We start from the raw sequence: 21204 nt of genomic DNA on the forward strand, positions 1-21204 counted from the left end.
CAACTGATTTCAGGTAGAATATATAGATTGAAACTAGATAGAAACTACATTTCAGTTTCACCAGTAATGCCATAGTCAGAACGCCCTTGAGCTTAAGTCTACGGGCAACAACTTTCAACCAATAAACTCTGCTTTCAGGAAATAGCCGCATCTTGTTTCCACAAAGCGCTATCAGGGGCCGAAGTGAACTGCAGTAGAGCGGCTGCTGCGTCATGAGTTTATTTATTGCTGTTCTGTATTTCGCGGGGTAGAAGGACAGCCTTCGTTCGACACGCGATAAAAAACAAAACAAGAAAAAGTATGTAAAAAATTTCAGACGCCTAAAACAATTGTTGAGTACATAACGACTGTTCTGCTTTTTTTTTTTTTTTTTTCTCTCGTTCTGGTCTTTAGACTCAACCTTCCGGTTCCAGCAAGCCCTGGACACGGCACACGCCAACATGCAGTGGAACCAGAGCGGCGATGTTCGCGTAAGCCCAAGTCGTGTTCTATTTTAATTTCATTTCATTTATTTCATGTTTCTTGGTACACGTTCCCGGTGGTTGTTTCATGTTCCCGGTCCAAGTTCCCGGCCGAACATGCATCATGTTTCCGGTCGAACGCGTATATTCGGTGTGGCGGGGTTTAACAGGGAAGGGGGCGATCACAAATTACGCGGTCACCGACTCCATTGTGTTAGAAAATTGCCGAACTTACAAGGTGTTTAATCTATGAAAATGTAATAGCACTGTGCTCTGTTGCCGCTGACTCAAACGAAGACTGAACGTGTTCCAGGTACGGTATACAAGAGGCAGACGCTGTAACAGCCGACGGTTCAGCCTAACTTAGCACACAGGAGAAGATTGCACCTTTGTTTATTGGTGCGCTGCACATATAAGTCTTGTGCCATAAGTGATCGCTCATCTAACTTACCGACCTCTAATGTATACATTCAATTGCACACCAAGACGACCCATTTGAAGCCGTGTGAAAAGTTCGTGTACCCTATATGAATCCCAGGTGCGGCTGCGCCTCAGAATGCTGGGTTCTGATTGGCGACAGAATGCGAAGGCTTGTGTTTTACAATGAAGCTGTTTGTGGTACGTCTGTCCGAATCCTTCACAACCCCGTCATTGTCGTCTTCGTCCACATAGGGGTGACAATCGCGTCTCACCCTCTTCTTAAAGGGACCCTGCAACACTTTCGGTAAACTTTTCCACTCTTTCCTTCGCGTCTGGAAGCACTGCGAAAGCTACAGTTATCGCCAGCACGGAGCGGCACAGGTGATTTGGTCGTCGCACCAAATACGCCTTCCGTTTCTGCTTTGTTTTTGTGGCTTTATTTCTAAAGTTGCTACCGAATGCGTTCATTCCTACAACTCAAGGAAAACCGGCCAACAGCCGCTACATGACCTTAGTGTCGTAATTCGAGTCGTTGAAGATCGCCAAGGCCGGGAAAGAGAGAAAAATCGTTTGAGCGAGTTTCCAAGTTATCTGATGGGCATGGAGCAGTAATTTTTGGCTGAGGTACTTTGCGACCCCCTAATCTAAGTACTGGATGTGTTCGTTGACTATGTTCTGCAAGAATCTAAGATTTCTGAAAAAGCTGAAGAAAGTGTGTCAGCGTCCTTTTAAGATATTTGTCTTGACGAGAAGGGCTGTGACTCCTCTCTTCGTAAGAGAAATAGGGATCACACTAGAGAAGAGTAGGATCACTCAGTAGGATAGAAGAGCATGTCACTGCCTTTTAAGATTAGGCTCAATTCAGATATAAATTTACTCATTTTTTCTCAATTGCATTCTTGGTCTACAGCCTGTCGGAGGTCTTGTAGAAGTCAACCGGAGTTGCAGCTTTGATTGATTGTAGGGTTTAACGCGCCGACGCAACGCAGGCGATGAGGCGCGCCGTAGTGGAGGGCTCCGGATTAATTTTGACCACCTGGGGATCTTTAACGTGCGCCGAAATCTCGTACACACGGGAGTTTTTGCTTTTCGCCTCCATCAGAAAAGCGACCGCCGCGGCCGGGAATCGAACCCACGACCTCGTGCTCAGCAGCGCAACGCCTTAGCCACTGAGCCACCGTGGCGGATGGAGTTGCAGCTTTATTTACTCTGTTCTTCTCAAGCAGCAATTCGTAAATCAAAATCAAGGTATCATCTAATTTTAACTTATACTATTTTAATGAAGTACACAAACGTACAACGTGTGGTACGGTACGTACTGCCAGATGTTATGCAAGCGAGCAACGAACACTAGAGGTGTGCGAATATCAAATTTGAGCCTCAGAATTGAATACGAATAGCAAAAACTCATTTATAATCGAATCGAATACTTTCGAATACGAATAGGGAAAGCTGGCTGAGAATTGAGTCGGTATTTTTAAGTATGTATACTCATGCTTTAGTGTGTATACAGCTCCTAAAACATAGCTAGTTGAACAGCTTAGGCAGCGGGGACTTAGCAGATCTCAGTGTTCGTGATAAAAAAAATTGATAAAAAAATGCTAAGACAAAGTTGCAGAGCAGTGGAAACAAAATTGAGCATACTATGCAATAACGAAATGCGGGTTCCTCAACACGCTGTGAATACAGGAAGTATATTTCACTGGGTATATTTGGTATGTTTTAATGGGTGTATTTTAATGGGTTAGGCATGCTAATGACGAGTACGGCCAATTCCTTAATGCAAGCGTACGAATGATTCTTAATTCCTCACTCATTCCACTATATTGCCAGAAAACCTATTTCCGGCTTATAAATTTTGCACCAGTAGTGTTCCACTTCAGCTATCATACTTTTGTTTCGGGCAAGACTTAGGCGCATGAAGTTTTTTTTTTTTTTTTTTTTTTTTTTTTTTGCGAAGCTGTGGCGTTGATTAGAGAATACAACCCCCGTGCGTTGAAGTTTGGAGCTTCGTATCTCAGCGGCACAGCCAACGTTTACTGCTGTTTTGATCGCGAGTTTCCAAAACTTGAAATACTTCGAACGGCAAAACTCAGCATGCATTCCGGACAGGACGGAACAGCAAACAAACAGTCTCCGCGAAGTATTTGCAGTTTTGAATATTGGCATGCGTCTCACGAGCACTCGTAGATCCGAGGGCGTGTTTTACTGCTTTTCTAGCGGAGAATATCAGAAAAAATTCGTGTTAAGTAAAAAAATATAACGTATCAACAACAACCAGATTGTACGTGAAGTCTTTATGTGTGAAGATCTGTGTGTAGTTGTGGCGACACATTGTCATTGGTTTGCGCTGGTGCTGTAGTACGAGTACGCAGACGTGTCGATGCAAGTCACGGTTGCGGAACTGAAGTAATTAGATGGCACCTCCCCCCTCCTCCCCCCGTCTACAAAAACGTTCCCCCTTTCCAGCTGTACCACGTGTTCGCTCGTCGGCTACCCGACCCGCTTCCAATATCGGATGGAGTGAGGTACCGGAACGCGCTCTACGTCATCGTCACGCTCGCCTACGCAGTCCCGTTCGTGCGGCGCATCCACGAGGTTTCCTACGAAATAGCCACTGGCATGAAGGTAAGGGGGCGGCACCGGGGGAGTTTTTGTCCCTACATAGCAAGCGAATCGACTCCGCTGTCCGGTGACAAGGTCTTCACCGACTACACGTTCTAACGCGGTTTTGGGTCATTGTATGACGTACATGCAGCAAAGAAAACAACGGCCACAAAATTCAAGGGAAGCCAAACGACGTAGATAATGATATTATAAGAAATTCGGCGTGAAGGGTACAGATCCAGACGAGACGGAGGGGAAAAAACGATAAAGAAGGTTGCTGGAAACGACCCTGACCTTGAACCTTTGAATTCCTCACTCTCAGTTCCAAGGCCCCCGAAGAGGCCTGCGTAATGCTTTAATTCGCATCGTTGCTGTATATTGCTATATACAGTTATTTAAAACTCAGATCGAATAAAAGACAAGCATACAAAGGGAAGAGGGTTTTATGCACACCTATATGTGAGTGCAAAATGTGAGAGCGTTAGCGAAGAGCAGTACAAAGTGCCAATATTTTTTCGTACTTTCCCTCCTTTTATTCACCGTCAGCATATCATCGTCGTGTGAGTATACTGGCCCTTTCCATCATCAGCATTGTATTGGTTGGTTTCCAACGATCCTGATTCTCCCTCCGTTCGTCTATCCGCTCCGCAGGCGACGCAGCCTCGCGTGTAGGCAGCGGGTGCGTTGCTCTGCCCGTGTAGCTATAGGCGCCAAGCCGCCGGCGTCGTGGCGCGTACTTCGAATGATCGGTGGTGGAACCTGATCGCGGTAGATTTAATGGGCTTTATTATACATAGACGTCAATGGCGCTTATTGGCCGGGCCGAATTGGTCAGTTCAAATTATCCATAAATTTTTATTCATCCTCATCATCGTAAGCTTTGTTGCGACCACTGCAGGAAGAAAGGCTCCCCCAAAGATCTCCAGCCACGTCTATCGAGTGCCTGAAGGCCGATAGTGCTGTTGTATAATCATTAGGAAATTTTTTTAGCTAGTTTAGTAAACCAGGTTTGCTATATCCTTGTCTGGTGAGGAAATGCTGTTTTGACACCCAGGTAGTGTCACCCAGCATGGTTGAACCTATCTAGTGCAGCCTGCCGTGGTATCCGGCGGCGTTATGACCGGACCTGGCAGCATTTCGGACCTGGTAATGTGATGGCCGGAGGCCGGTTGCTGAACATTGGTACCCTCAGAAATTGTGGCACGCTTCATTGACGCGCATGAACTGTGACATCTACAAAAACACACCTTATTATCGAAGTTCACATAACGTAACTTTCACGTATAAATTTATATACATACACATACATATGTATATATGTACAGAAGCCGACCGACTTTTCGGACCTGGAGGGGAAGGAAAAATAGTCCGAATAAAAGAGCAGTCCGAGAAATCCGCGAGTCGCCAAAGCAAACTTTAAATAGGACTGAAGAACTCGCGAACGGTTTCTTGCCTTAAAATCCTCCCTCGCGTGAGAAGTTCTGCTTGCATCTCTGCAAGCGTGAGGTTCTATTCGTAAACATTCGACAACAATGCCAAAGCGTTGGCAACGTCTTGCACAGGTGGTTGCGGGTGGTCGGGAGTGTCTTCGTCGGAGTCAGAGACGCTTTGCGGCAGAGCGGTGATATGGCGCGTGATCTCATCGTCGGTTAGCTCCGCTCACAACAGTATGTTGCTGTAGCAACAAAATCAAATTCGTTACCCCGGCGGAATTAAAGCCAATCCCCAGCCAATCCGAAGCCAGCCAGGTGGCTTAAGATTAAAAATGGCGTCGTCCTTAACTCGCACTGTGGCTCGGTCGCGGAAAAATTTGTCCGGAAAATCGAACTTTTGGCTTTATTTTGTTCGAAATATCCGTTGTTCATATACTCTTGCTCTTATGAGACAACTGGCGGTTCCTCGGGGAATTCCGGAATATCCACCAAGTCCGAATTTCCGGAGTCCGAAAAAACGGTCGGCTACTGTTTATAAGTTTGTGTCTGTGCGTGCGTGCGTGTGCGTGCGCGCGTGCGTGTGTGCTTGCGCGGATCTGTATCGTTCGCTGGAGTAACCTCCTCCTCCTCCTTCTAGGACCACCAAACAGCCGTGGGTCTCTCCCCGGCCGCCTTCTGGACGGGCCATTTCATGTCGGCGATGACGCTGGCGATGGTCGAGGGTGCGTGCGTGGTGGCCGTCATGACCAGTGTCGAGCTCGGAGGAAAGGTCAAGCGGCCGTACTTCGACGTGACCGACCCGAGCCTCCTCCTGGCGACCTTCTTCGTGTTTTCCGTCTCTCACACCCTCCTCGCCTTTCTGGTTGCTGCGGCTGTCCCGCTAGGTTCGAGACACCCGTATTCTCGTTCTCGTGTTAACTTGCTTGCACACGTTTCAGTTATACGACGCTGCCGCCGCTAGAAAAATGATGAACCTGATCATTCAACCTGCCTCTTCGTGAATTCTCCCGTATTTTTCTTTACGCCAATATAGAAACTGGCTGTTGCTTTGGCGTCTTCTAAAATCCGCGCTAAGTCACCATTACGAATATTTTCCATCGCGGAGAGCAATGTTGTTACATAGCAAAACAAGCGCCATGCACTCCGTACAGAGGGTTAAACCAGCGATGTTGTAACGTACGTGTTCTGCGTATGGTGCCTGACCTCCCCATTTTAAAGTAACCTGCGGCCGGTGTTTGCCCTTGCCACATTGATGCTTCTCGTCCGCGCCATCCCTGCTCGCTGTTGTAGCTTGAGATGATTTATTTTGGGCTCAATAAAAGTTGATTCACCATCATTGACGGAGTAGCTCGTTGCGCGTGCGCTCTGCTGCGACAAACTAAGCCACACTCTCTCCCATATTTTTTAGTTCCTCTCCAACATGGTTTTCTTTCGCGCACGCGTATGGGGCTGCACAAGAGGAGTTCTCTGCTTACACAGGACCGCCGGATTTTCATTTCGCCTCGCCATATGAAGTTTCGCTTTAAGACAGTTTATTGTTGGGTGAAGTGGGCACGTAGGATTCACTGCAGTGAGTGCGACTGGGCGCCGGTGCACACAAGTACCAGGATTTAAAGGTTAATACGGGAGATTGTAGAGGCAGCGGAGATAGCCAGGCTTCAAGTGAACTGCATTAGGGTCCTTTTCTTAACCCTACAAGGCAAAAACGACAGTTTTTACCTTTCTTGGTCTGTCTGTCTGTCTGTCTGTCTGTCTGTCTGTATGTCTGTCTGTCTGTCTGTCTGTCTGTCTGTCTGTCTGTCTGTCTGTCTGTCTGTCTGTCTGTCTGTCTGTCTGTCTGTCTGTCTGTCTGTCTGTCTGTCTGTCTGTCTGTCTGTCTGTCTGTCTGTATGTCTGTCTGTCTTTTAGAAAAAGGTTTGTTTGACAATGCACACAGAACATTACACCACAAACACAGCACACAGAATATCTGTGTACAATATCTACAGGTATAGATCGTACAAGCACTGACAACCGTTTGTAAAATCACGTTAACTACATGCAGTAGGAGGAAAGGTATTTATAACTATGCAATCATATACATAGCTATGTACAAAAAAAACTCAAACAAATATTTCAAAAGAGAATCAGCCATGCCACTGTGGTTTGAAGGTTAATGTCTGTCTTTCACTTGATTCCGCCCACAGGCCAAAGTGAAAGAATTCTTGACCGCGAAATACGTAAAAGCACGACCTTCCGGAACTACTCAAACGGTTGGCATCGGTCATAGATGCGTGTCCACATTATTTAGCGCGAAGGAAACCGAGGCACGTTTGAGACAACGTGTAAATGCATAGCGGAGATCGCGCGCGCCTTTAGTTAACATAGGAAATGAAATTAACCCAGCCCAGCCCAGGTGTCGCTTCAGCGCCTTAACCATTCAGGGATTTGAATTTGAATTTTAAATTATGTAAACAATGCTTTACAAACGACGCTGAAAAGCGCCATAAAAGCAAACACAAAGAGAAAATAGGCAGAGCTCGGGCTGGCTGTTCAAGGCTGAACAACTAACAAAAAACAAGAAAAAAACATCCACGTTGTCCCGACAAATGCCGCGTGTGCAGTGCAAAGGCGGTAAAATTGAAGTGAACTGAACAAACCTTCCCTGAATTCATCATGAGAGGAGAGAGAAAGAACGAATTACGTGGCGGAAGGGGAGGGGGGGGGGAAGGGGAGGGCAGACCCCTACTGTGTGTCGACGACGTTTGCAGTGGAGCAAGAAAATAGAGAGCCAATATTTTTGCGGTAACCTTCGCCTCGTTCTTTCTCTCTTCTTTTCTCACATGTCACCTGCAGCGATGTGGTCAGAGACAATCGGTCTCCTCGTCTTCGCTTTTCTGCCAGCTTGGGAAGGACTGGACTTTCTGTTCGACTCCCTCGGTTCGTACCTTCGCACGAGCCGATTTTCTAAGCTCCGGATTGCCGGCTTCTACCCGTGCCTCGCCACAACCATGGTGTTGAAAATCATGGGGATATCCCAGGACTTTGGAGGTGAGAAGCCCGAGGGTCACTAGCTAATGTTACGATTCAGCGAGTCGCTACCCTTTTCGCACGTGCTGCAAGCTTCGTGTAGTGCACCTGCGCCATGCGGGAAGCCCACCTTCCTCGAGAAAAACGGGTTGACACGGTCCCGCCAGCGATGACTCGAGCCGCGGCAGTTTCAAAACACAAAATAAACTTTTTCGAGTTGTTGTTGAAGGTTGTTGAACGTTTATTACGACAACATGTACAGGAATAACTGCACAGTTGTCGAGGGGAATGGTCAAAAAGACTACAAAAGCCTGACAAGGTGACGTCCCCCTCCCCCCCCCTCCGTTTTGGCACGACTCTGTGGGAAATGGCACGACCTATGTGGCAATACAAAATAACAGAAGAATTTACGCAATTATACACATTGAAAATCAGCTTTCAGTTTGCCGAAAGAAACAATAATTACAATAAAAAGATCACAAGAAAAAAAACCACATCAGCTCTCAGATTTCAGAAAACAAAAAAAGTAGAATTCAAGATTTCACAGTAGAGAGTTCTCAGCTTTCATAAAGAAACAATACTTGCAATACAAAATTTTAGAGACAAGAGATCACCTGTTTTCAAAATGAAACAAACAATTACAGTACACGTTTTTTTCCTGTAGTTCTAAAAAGTACATGTCTAATTTTTTTGGAATGCTTGTTCGGAGGCGCAGCAGCCGATATCTCCTCTTTGCGCTGCTGAGCACGAGGTCGCGGGTTCGATTCCCGGCCGCGGCGGCTGCTTTTCTGATGGAGGCGAAAAGCAAAAACGCCCGTGTGTACGAGATTTCGGCGCACGTTAAAGACCCCCAGGTGGTCAAAATTAATCCGGAGCCCTCCACTACGGCGCGCCTCATCGCCTGCGTTGCGTCGGCGCGTTAAACCCTACAATCAAAAAGATATCTCCTCTCCCCTCTCAAACTCAACAATTGAGCGCCGCTACTGCAGGCCCTAACGGACTTGGGAAAAAGTGCTTTGTGTGTGCGTATGCACGCGTGCGTGTGTGTGTGCATGCGTGCGTGCGTGCGGGTGTGTGCGTGTGTGCGTGTGTAGTGTGTTTGTATGCATGTGTGTGTGTGTTCGTGCGTGCGTGTTTGTGCGCGTGTGTGCGTGCGTGTGTGTGTGCGTGTGCGTGCGTGCGTGCTTGTGTGTGTGTGTGCGTGCGTGTGTGCGTGGGTGTGTGTGTGCGTGTGCGTGCGTGTGCGTGTACGTATGCGTGTGCGTGTGTGTGCGTATGCGGGTGTTCGTGCTTGCACGTGTGTTGTGTGTGCGTGTGTGTGCTTGTGTGTGTGCGTGCACGTGTGCGTGCGTGCGTACATGTGCGTGTGTGCGTGCGTGCGTGTGCGTGTGTGTGTGCGTGCGTGTGCTTGTGCGTGTGTGTGTGCGTGTGTGTGTGTGCGTGTGTGCGTGTGCGTGTGCGTGTGCGTGTGTGTGTGTGTGCGTGTGCGTGTGCGTGTGCGTGTGTGTGTGCGTGTGCGTGTGCGTGTGTGTGTGCGTGTGCGTGCGCGTGCGCGTGCGTGCGCGCTATCCTCGGGCCGTGTGCACAGAAGCAGTGAGAAAGCCCCGCAGCATTTACGGCTTCTGTGTATAAACCCGCCCTCTCGGTGGATAGTTCGCGTTCGTTTTGCAGCAGCGAATCCACGCTGTCGTTTTGATTGAGTCCTGCACTGTAAGCTCGCCCGGAAGGGTATTGTTCCTGTTTTGCTTCGACTCATCTTTCGCCATGCAGTAAACTAGTTACGTTTGCTGTGGGTTTCTTGTCGCCCCCCCCCCTTTTCCCAAGGTCGCATCTTTTGCTGGCCGTTCGACCACCACGCTACCACGCATGACGGTGGCGACAGAGCCTGGTTCGGGGATGCCTTCCCGTATGTAACACTATTTAGGGAGGGAGTCTCTTTCAAACACCGAGTCGAGTCGACCGAGTCAAGTGTCTACGCAGAATTTTATATCGGGAAAATAGAGGGAAGGCCGGAGCGGATCCTGAAAGATAAGGGAGACGAGAAACTAGGATAATGAGAAAAAATGAAGGAATGAAACACCTCAATACACAGAGGAGGCCAAGGTGTTAGGGAGGAGGGTGGATAAAGGGATTGGAAAAGGTGTCATAGAGGTTTCACAAAGTAGGTGTCTCTCGAGGTCCCATTGGCGCTACCCACACTTTAACGTTCCCCTGTGGGCGTGGAGGTGTCCGGTGAAGTTCTTGGAGGCGCTTCATGGTTGGTGCGACGAGATGGAAGCGCGCCGGTGTTCATTTCTGACTCGGTGACTGAAAGGATAGCCGATCAGTCATCATGAACCGTTTCGTAAAAATGGTGAAAGAATATTCCAGGCCTCTTTCTGCCGCATCATCTTTTGCACGTATTACTACTATTCTTTTTTCCCAGGGAAACTAGGTTGGAACGTTATAAACAAGAAGGCGTTGGACCTTGACAATGTAACGATTGTGGAAATCTGGTCGGCGATGCTGGCTTGCAACATCGCCATGGTGTTTCTGATGTGGTACTTGCCTCACGTGCTGCCCTGGGCGACTGCCTCTCCGCGGCACCCACTCTTTTTAATCTCGGTGAGTGCCTCTCCCGTAGCAGTAGCCCTAGAATTATCGACGTCATGCCCAATTGCTGCAAATAGAGCTATAACAATATAAAGAAACGGCTTCGTTATACGCGATACCTCGTTCAGAGCGTAAATGATATGCTTGCATTCTAACAAAGTGCTGTTTCGAATAAAGGGAATTCGTTATAACAAGTGGATATATACTGTACTTGTTGCAAGCGTCCCCTATTCCCAGCATTCGTTATGGTGCTTGCGTAGCGTGACCATATCGGATGAAGATGTCCTAATTAAACGACTTGGTGTTGTACCAGCTAGTGATGGTGTGCTCGTCATTGCCCCACGGAAAGGGGGAAGATATTAACAATCGTTCCTCAATCAGACTCTTCCTTTTTTTAATGTCAGCACATGCTTAGTTGCTTGCTTTGAATTCGTGAAACCAAGGCTATCCTGCTATTTTTTTCCTTCTTTTGTGTCTACTTCGAAAGCCACTATACTGGATGACGCCTCACGTCCTTAATGTTGATGACAAGATGAAAGAAAAGGTGGACCAAGCTCGTTTCGAACCCGAGTCTTCAGGCCTGTCGCGCGTCATCATTGCCAAGGGCGTGACGCAGGTATTTCGTATTTTATTTTACACCCTACCTGTTCGGGAACCAAATAAGTTCCGTTTTCTTCATCAATGCGCTTAAAATAAATACAACTTGACCCCGGAAATCGTGTCCTGAGGGAGGGTATTCCAGTTACCTTTTGCTTTAGACACATTGGAAATTTGTTTGACAGCCCTCAGAGAGAGGAAGAAAGAGAAAGAGAGGGAAGAGAGATGCAAGAGAGATAGAAAGAAGGAGAAATAAAGAAGGAGAGAGAGAGAGGGAGAGGGAGACAGAACATTTATTCAAGAAGCTGCCCTTTATGGGGCGGTGGTGGCTGCCGGGACCCAGGGCCGCCGCGCCCTTGAGGCCTCGGGAGGTGACTACCGCCAGGTCCCAGATCTCAGCATTAGTAACACTCTTACTACCTTGCACGGTAGGGTTATCGAGGGCGGTATACCCTGGAGAGTTTTCGTGCAACATGAAAGCACAACGCAGAAGGCAGCAATGTAGCTAAACACCCATTTACACAGTGCGCGTTCAAAGGGCATGACTGACTGTTTAATTCATTTTATATATAGAGTAGCAAGTGGTTTTTCCGGCCACATTTTGAGTTGCATCCTTGTTCATGTTTTGACGGGCCATCTCAGGTAATCAGGCGGAAGATCGTGCTGCGTGATATCCACTTGAACATCTACGCATCGCAAGTGACTGTTTTGTCCGGTCCGAGCGGTGCTGGAAAGACTACGCTACTGAGGGTTCTGGCAGGTATACCGTTTCCTTTATGTCATTACAGGTACTGCTACGACGGGAATTGTGCATATTCTAAATTGCGCCCCTATAGTCGATTGCTTGTGGAGGTATAATCGTGCGGGGCTGTGATGTTAGACATTTAGGCTGTAGGTGGCGGGAATGAGTTAAACATTTGCGTCGCACATTTCGAGAATGGAAAAACAAAAGTGTAACCTGAGGATTATTGGTGAGAAGTGGATGAAAATAAAAATTGAAAATTAAGGAAACTAACAGTGAACCGACGAAATCAAAATAAATATTATAAGACTGCCTCATGTGATGAAAAAAATACAGAACGACAAAAAATTGTTAAAAAGATCCAACGTATTGTAGTCGCACAAAAATGCATCATTCGAAAAGTTAACACAAAATCTCTACAGTAGTGCACTAAATTGTTGTTCAAAAAGCAATACTGAAAAGCAAAACGGAATTGAACGAATGAAATGAGAAATATGTACATTATACACCGCTGTCACGCGATAAAACAAATAATAACGAAAGCCCGACAAAGAAACATTGAAAAAGGATTGTAAAAAACGCGAACTGCGAATGGCCTGCGTTTTGACCAAAATGCACAATTGACAAAACTAACACATCTAATGGGAGTAATAATGTAAATGTTTCTTTTTTTTTTTTGCAGAAGCCGAACAAAAACCAAAAAAAGCTATTAAAACGATCAAAATGAATTTTATCACTATTGTATAGTGCCCAGACACGATGAAGGCAAAATTAAAAACCCACAAGAACTCACAAACGCCAGCAAAGTGCAAAAAAGCGCGAACCTTGTAATGCTTAGTATTTTCCAAAAATACACAATTGCCGCAGTTAACAGCAACCAACTGAAACGACGAAAATTACCGCAATTCGGCTTCTCACAGCAAAATTTGGCTCTAAAAAAAGTCACAGTGAAGAAATGCGGCTTAAAAATACTTGCACACGAAAAGAAAACTCTTGGTATCTCTGTATAGATTTCCTTCTCTGCAAAGAGCTCACCTAAAATTATAGTTCTTGGCTGGTCTGTTTTGCCAGCATCCTGCCTTCCCTCGTGAACCGACCAGTACATGGGAAGCACTGAAGTAGCAAGAACGTTTACTTTTAGCATCGAATACCCTTGCTCGCATCTCGTAGAAGAATGCACAAAAGATGGCGGGTTGTTCCACGTAGGTCTCGTGACCCCCACAAAAGGAAGCGTTGAGATGCGCCCTCCTCCAAACGCCTTGGCGGAGGACGTGAGCGTCGCGATGTGTCAACAGGGCAACGTGCTCTTCGACGAGCTCACCGTGCGGGAACACCTGTCTTACTTCGGGATGGTGAGTGAAGACGGGAATGCAGCCGTCTAGGCTTTAATGGCGCAAAAAGTTGGCGAAAACAAAGGGACACCACATTTTTAAGTGCAAAGCTTCAGGGAAGGGCTTTAGCTGCCCACAGCATGTGCCGATTTATGTTCAATAAGAAATTTTGTGAAATTGTGAGGCGTCTGTTAAAGGCCTGCCTTAGTGTACGTGGTAGAAACGGCGCCAAGTTATTTTTGTGATTTACAGATGTTGAATTTTACTGCGCGTTAGAATTGGGAACGTGTTAGAATCGTGCAAATACAATAAGTTTTCTGCCGGTAGTTGTGACTGCACCGAAATTTGAAGCGAAATCGTAACTGAAACAAATCTTACCAGAAGTTGCCGTAAAACAATCTGCTTAAAAACCTTAAAGAGCTAAAGTTCGTGTCATATTAAAGCACATGTCCTCTCCGCATGCATTTATTTTATATTTACATGCATATGACTTTATGTTTAAGTAAACTGCTTGGACAATCTTCGCAAATCCTGTTTACATGTATACAGTCGGTACCTGCATACGTGTTTTTGACATTTGATCGCGCTATTATGCAACTACTGTTCACAGAACTACAATCTACTAATAGAGGCTAATTTGTGTCTGTACTTTAGATCCCCCTCACTCCCTTTACACTACATTTACAGGATACAACAACCCCATGTTTGGAACCGTCAACATCACCTAGATCCAAGCTGCAAGTTGTGAAGGGATGACTCTCTTTTCTCGGCCCCTTTATGTCACCTTTTTGCTCCCGTTATCCTGAATTGACATTGACTGTAATCGTTTTTTAACCGTCGCGGCATGCCGTATTACTGCTCTTGCACCGATCGATGTATAACCGCTCACGCCTCATATTTTCTCGCGGCAAACTCTTCTTATCCCAAACATGAAGTCTCATACGCGTAATAATGTTAACATTAGAGCCCGAATATTTACGTGATTGCAGCACCTGTTGGGAAACACAAATGAATGTAGCCTAAAACAAACTTTACAGACTTGTATAACCATGGATCGCGTTCCATGCAGCAAACCTTACTGAAGTTGCTGCTTTTATTTTGTCCCGTTGTCAATCCTCGTTTGTTTTATTATTATTATTTTTTTAATTTACCGAGTACCCTGCAGCGCCGAGGTATTATAGCAGGGGAGTGGGGGACAAAATACAAATGGCAATGAAGTCACTAGCATACTCACTGTTTGGTCAATACATAATAACTAAAAAAGGAGCACGCAATTAAATAACACTCAGGCATCGACAGCATAACGATTCACTAAGCAGGCGAGTGAACGTCACAGTACTAGTATGGACGATGTCGGCTGGCAATTCGTTTAACTCCGTCAATGGGAATTTTTTTTTATAATTGGTCCATCACTTTATCTCTCGTAGTTTGTTAAAGGGACACTGAAGTGATATGTAAACATTGCGGGATTACTTGCGCAAATTGTAGTCCGGAGTCCCCAGACCATGTTTCGACCACCCTGGGCGCGTTTACGCGATTTTATTTAGTAGAAAAATTAATTCGAAAATGCTGTCCTCCTCTCTTTACGCTCGCCCATTTTCTGTGGCGTTTTCGTGTGACGTCGAGAGGAGCAGAGTTCGCAATTGGCTGCGCTACTGAACGGCTCCCCTGCCTTCAGTCAGTCAGTCGGCCCAGCGTTTCGTCCGCCGGCCGCCGACGGGTCGTCGCAATTCGTTCGCTCAGTTGAAACGAAGCCAGGACACGTTTGTGAATGGTAGAATCTGCCTTTCTTTACTTGGTTAGTTTGTACACTGTATCTAGCTCCAAGTCAAGGTCGCTTCACACAAGCGCTGCACAAGCGCACATGCGACGCTTCGCTGACTGGTACGCCAGTAGGAAAATATAAGGCCTCTTGAAGGCGGGAGAAGAGTCAGCGAAGTCAATATAGGTACTAAGGAAATAAAATCAACTGATATTTTTACGGTACAGCGTAAAACTAGGGTGCGGAAAGCACTTTTTTGCGCTGGGCGAACAAGCACAGCGGTCAGCAGCACGACTACGCATCTGCGAACGCTTTTCCGTCTACGAAATGCAATTGCTAGACGTGAGCTATTGTGGAAACTCGGGCGACGCTTACTGCACGAGCGCAATACAACAAATAGTCACCTAAGCTGCTTGTAATGCCAAAACTAAATAAAAGTGTAAACTGGTTGTACAATATATACCCTATATTACCAATGCCAGCGAAGCCCGCTCCGTGGCCGAGTTGTTTGGGGGGACTCTACTTCCGGCCACAGCGGTGAACGGACGTGTGATGTCGGGCTCTGATAGAGCGGCTTCAGCGGGCCAGATGTCCCGCGGTAACAGGATTGAAGATAATGAAGATTACGCTGTCGTACTGCCAACTCTGCCAACCGGGTCAGTCGTTAATAATACTGTCTTTTTTCACTGTGATGTCAAGGGGCGGCCATACCGCGTCGAAGACTTACGAGACGCGCTACAGCAACCGAATGTTTTCGGCAGCGTCGTAGCGCTTGGTCCCTACCAGATGAACCATGTATGGGCTGCGACTTTTAACAACGCCGAAGCTGCGAAGAAGATTGTCGCCACTCAGGAGATAAAGGTGAAAGGACGGAAATGCCTCGTGATTGACCCGTGCAATCGGGACATCCGTGTCAAGTTGCATTGGGTGTTGCACAACGTGCCAGACGAAGAAATCAAGAAAGCGTTCCAACCCTACGGCCGGGTGACCGAGCTCACAAGGGAGAAGTGGCGCGTGCAGGGTTGCGACGCACAGTGCACCATGACACGCGTCATATCGCTGCAACTCAAGGCGGGTGTAGCACCCGAAGACATCCCACAGCAGATGCGCATCGCAGGAGACCGAGCCCTCGTCGCGGTCCCAGGTAGGCCGCCGCAGTGTCTGCGCTGTGAGCAGATCGGGCACATCAGGCGAGACTGCCGCGTCCCGCGGTGTAGCGTCTGCCGCCGCTTCGGGCACGAAGCGCAACACTGCGTCAAGACCTACGCCGTTGCCGCAACGACGCCGTTTGGCTCGGAGAGATCCGAGCTGACGATGGACGAGGCGGAAGCGGAGGAAATCAACAAGGCAGCAGACGACAGCGGGAACGGCGAAAGCGGCCAGCCGACGCAAGATAACGAGAATCATCCGAAGGATATCGGCAGTGAGACGCAGGAAAGCGTGCCGTGCCAGCCTGAAGTCATCGTGAGTGGCAGCGGGAACGCGGGCTGTGTTGAATGCGCCGCAGCGTCTCCTAGCGAGGACGACGACTCCAAGCCTGACATAATGGAGGTGGAAGCCAGCGGTGAGGCCTCTACGGCAGCCAAGCGGTCGCGAGAAGAAAACGGCCCCGAGGAGCACGAACCCACCGAAGCCATCGGAGAGCCCCCGCGAAAGGCGGGACAAGGGAGGCGTGCGATACCCAAAGCCAAGCTTCATGCCCCGCCGGACCGAGCGCCGAGAAACGTCAAATGATAGCCACAACGGTACCGAACCAACCAAAAGGCAAAAAAAAAAAAAAAAGTGCGTCGACGGACACTGGCGAGGTGTGCTGTTCAAGTGGGGGCAACATCACGTGAAATGGTGTCTTGTGTTGTCTGGTGTGGGGGCATCAACTATGACAGAATTTACAGGGTGAAAGCTATAGCTAGAACAATGCGTGGAACTACATCACGTTGTAACGATTCTATATTTGATGGCAGTGTTGTCAGTCTTTTCGCCGTTAGTGTAGGGATTTAAAAAAAAAAATGCCTCTCATCATAGGTACCCTGAACGTGCGCGGGCTAGGTGCCAGGCGGAAACAATGCCAATTGAAGCGCCTTATGATTGAGAAGGAACTTGACGTTCTGTGCGTACAAGAAACTAAAATAGAGGCAGAGGACAAGACTAACAGCATGGTCAATACATTCGGTAACAGCTTTTACGCGTGCGTAAGTCGCGCTGTTGGAACATCGGGAGGGTGTTGTATACTTATAAGATCAGCAAGCGGTGTGTTGGTTAAAAATGTTCGTTCCGGCGAGTCTGGAAGATTAGTTGTATGTGACTTTCTGTTTGACGGAGATGAATTTCGGGTGCTCTGTATTTATGCTCCAAACAAAATACAAGAACGAGAAGAGTTTTTTCAGGACATTGAAACCTATCTAAATTGCGAAAAACATGTAATGCTTTTGGGAGACTTCAACTGCGTTTGTGCGAGAGAAGACCGAATAGGCGGGTTTGGACAGAAGGATCGAAGCGCCGAATTCCTTTATGAAATGTTAGAAGGCCATGAAATGGAAGACGTTGCTCACATTGCGTCAAAAGAAAACTGTTTAAGATTTACGCATTTCCAAGGCGCTAGCCACGCTCGCCTAGACAGAGCTTACGTGAGCTTGAACCTGGTGTCAATGTGTTCGAACTACAGCGTAAAGGATGTATCTTTCAGTGATCATTGTCTCGTGTCCTTCGTGGTAGGCGGCAGAAAAGAGGATAAGAAGTTTTCTTGGGAACTGTGGAAATTAAACTGTAGATTATTGAAAGATTCAGGGTTTAAAGAAAAAGTAGAGAAAATTTTCGTCGAGCACGAGAGCGCAGTGGGTCCTTCCTGGGCAGAAAAATGGGAATTAATAAAGCAGGACGTAAAGTAGTGTGCAATATCCAGGTCAACCGCATTAAGACGGATAGAAAGAGCAGCGGAAAAAAAATTGCGCAACAATCTACACCAGTTACTTGTACTAGAGAGCGAAATGCCTGGTTTATTTGGCGAAGATATAGCAGCTATAAAAGGCAAACTAGAGGCAATAGATAAAGTTCGCTATCAGGGAGCCACAGTGCGGGCCCGTGGCGAAAGATTATTAGCTGGGGAAACACCCGCTAAAAGGGCGTTAGGCGATGAAAGAAAATATGCACAAAAAAATGAAATTAAGGAAATAGTTTTTCACGGAACACTTACAAGGGAAGGAAAAAACATAGAAAAGGCATTTGTGGAGCATTATGAGAAACTGTTTGGTCATAGTGCTCCGCGAATGGAAGATTTCAAAAGAGAATTTCTTCCGTTGATACCACAGTTAGAAGACGACGTGAAGGAAGGCTTAGAACAGCCGCTTACACTCGGCGAAGTGAAAAAAGCAATTGACGAATTGCAGGGGGCTAAAACGCCAGGACCGGATGGCATAAATGCGGAGTTTTATAAGGCGTTCAACGATAAAGTTTCAGTTATTTTGCTGAACGTTTTTAAAGAAGCATATGAGAATAATAGTTTCCCGGTGTCATTCTCCCGGACATATACGGTTCTATTACCCAAATGTGATGATCCGGTTAAACTGCAGTCAGTTAATGGCTACCGCCCGATCACGTTAGCGAACGTTGATTATAAAATACTGATGAAAATTTTAGCGAAAAGGTTGCAAACAGTCATAACGTCCTTAGTTGGGCCACATCAGACGTGCGGCATTAGGGGACGAAGTATCGTCACCAATATCCATGTTGCTCGGAGTGTGTTGGAATGCGGTGATTTGATGTGCCGCCACGTTGCGATGATGCAGATTGACCTTGAAAAAGCCTTCGACAGAGTGTGTCACGAAGTGTTATTCTGTATTATGAAACAAGCAAATGTGGGGGAAGTGCTATACAATGGAGTGCATATGGCTTACCAGGGGTGTATCACGCAGTTAGTTATAAACAAAAAGTTCAGCAAATGCGTACCTGTGTTATCGTCAGTTAGGCAAGGTTGTCCGATGTCGCCACTCCTTTTTAGCATGTTTTTAGAGCCTTTTTGTTTAAAAATAATCCAAAGTAATGAAGTTAGGGGATTTAGTTTGAACTCAAGTGAAGTGCGGTTGTTGACTTATGCGGACGACGTGGCAGTGTTTGTTACAGATAAAGAGAGCGTGCAAAAAGTAACAAAGATTACAAAAGATTTCTGCGCACAAACCTGTAGTGCTGTAAACTGGGAAAAATGTTCGGGTCTGTGGCACGGAGTATGGCCCACCAAACCAGAGTTTTTTGAAAACATCCAGTGGTTTCAGGTACCGAAAAGATATCTTGGCGCTCCGCTGGAGTGCTACCAAGATAGTAGCAAGCATTGGCAGGAAGAAGCAGTAAGATTGCGTGAAAAAGCAACGAGGTGGGGAGGCCGCAACCTATCGATGTTCGCTCGTGCCACTGTCTGCAGCATGTTCTTCCTGGCAAAGCTATGGTACGTGATGCAAGTAATACACTGTTCGCGAGTAAATGTGCAGAAAATGCACCGTATTTTTGCTGTATTCATCTGGGGTTCCCAGTGGGAAAGAACCAGCCGTACGAATCTCTTTCGTAAAGTTCGAACGGGAGGGGTGGGCTTATCACACCTGTTTTTGCGACAACTTGTCAGCAGATTTATGTTTCTTCGCGATGCGAGTGATGCCTTTCTGCGCACATTTCTACAAAGTGTCTTGGTGGGTTCACTCCCGCAGTTTGTTGTTTCCAGTGTTGATGAACGTTACACATTGAAAGGTTACCTGAAGGAAACCGTTGAATCTTTAAGATTCCTCTGTGTAAGGTTTTCCCTTGAATACCTTTCAAGTGTTTCAAGAAAACGTCTGTCAGAAGATCTTAGAGATGTTCTTTTTCCAGTACCGCTGTACAGAACTATGTACCGCATTGGGCCAGGGCAAGATGTACTGTGTCGCGTCAAAAAGATGGCAGTCCCAGCATGTATGAAAACATTCTTTTTTAAGCTTCATTCGGGAACTCTTCTAGTCAAAACATAGATGGCTGAAAAAGGGTTGTTTGTGCCATGGACAACAGTTTGTCTTTTGTGTAAAAAACCCGAAACAATAGACCACGTTTTCCTAGACTGCTGGGATGCCGTCTTTTTTTGGGACGTTCTTCAGCGTACCCTGAAAAAAGACTTGCCTGTGACACCACATGGAATCCGTTTCATTCCCGTAGACAAACATGACAGTGTGCCGTATGACCTGATAATGCTTTTGGGCCTACACGCCATGTGGCTGAGTCGTATGGCGGTGCGCCACTCTGATGCTGACGCGAAGACCGTCAGCAAGTACTTTGCTCAGAATGTCAGTATGCTGAAGGAAGTAATTAATGTGCAGTGCCCGGAGCTTACGTGGCTACCCATTTTGGAGGAATTGTCTTCTTTCGATGTTTGTAATAGTTTTCGCCAACCGAAGTTCGGTGAGCGGGTTTTAAACCGACACTGATGCGTTTTAGAATAGCATTGTAGACATTGTAGGGACTGTTTGTTCAATGTGCAATAAAGAAAAAAAAAAGTGGCCGAGTTGTTATGGGCGCTGGATATGCCACCGCAAGTGTTTTGCAAGTCAGGAGTTCGAATCCCCGCGGGTACGTGCTTTTTTTTTTCTGTAAGTTAACTTTTTCGTTTTCCGCCGATGTTTTCTATATTGAGTTCACCTTTTTTTGTGCCGCAACGTTCATGGCTCCACGAACTAGTTCACAAAACGCGCGCAGGCTGGCACTGGCGCGCAAGCGAGTTCTCGTTGGCGTGCTGTTGCCATAAGCACCGACTGCTTGCAGGCAGTGGGCACAGGCCAGAATGAACAGACCCTTGGCCTGGTGCGAACACGCTTTTTACGATACAGGCATGAGGGAGGCAAGCTCCAAATATGGGGGAAAAGCGCATGACATTTGGGCGTCTGCGGGTACGCCTAGGGCGTTCATGCACTGCGTAGGTTTCGGCTAGTGAATGCTACGATTCCAAGCCGTCCTAGGAGGCTTAGCTTTATGCAGTTTTACAGCTGACAACATGGCAGAAGCGCGGTACGATGATTACTGAGTTATTGAGAATACCCATCCAACAACGCCAACGGTTGTGTTTTACAGAACCGAAACCGAAACCGAAACTTGTTTGGTTGCTCACCTTGCGCATCGTCCAATCATGGTGCCCGCTCCTCCTAACGTCACAGCTTTAGTTGGTGCGGCCGCCGCAAACCGCGCATGGTAGTTTCTCTTCTTTCGCGCTTTGTAAAATAATTACCGATTTGGCAATCGTAAA

This window comes from Haemaphysalis longicornis, unplaced genomic scaffold (assembly GCF_048455015.1).
Source record: "Haemaphysalis longicornis isolate Haplotype H1 unplaced genomic scaffold, Haemaphysalis longicornis Haplotype H1 scaffold_2, whole genome shotgun sequence".
NCBI classification, from domain to species: Eukaryota; Metazoa; Arthropoda; class Arachnida; order Ixodida; family Ixodidae; genus Haemaphysalis; species Haemaphysalis longicornis.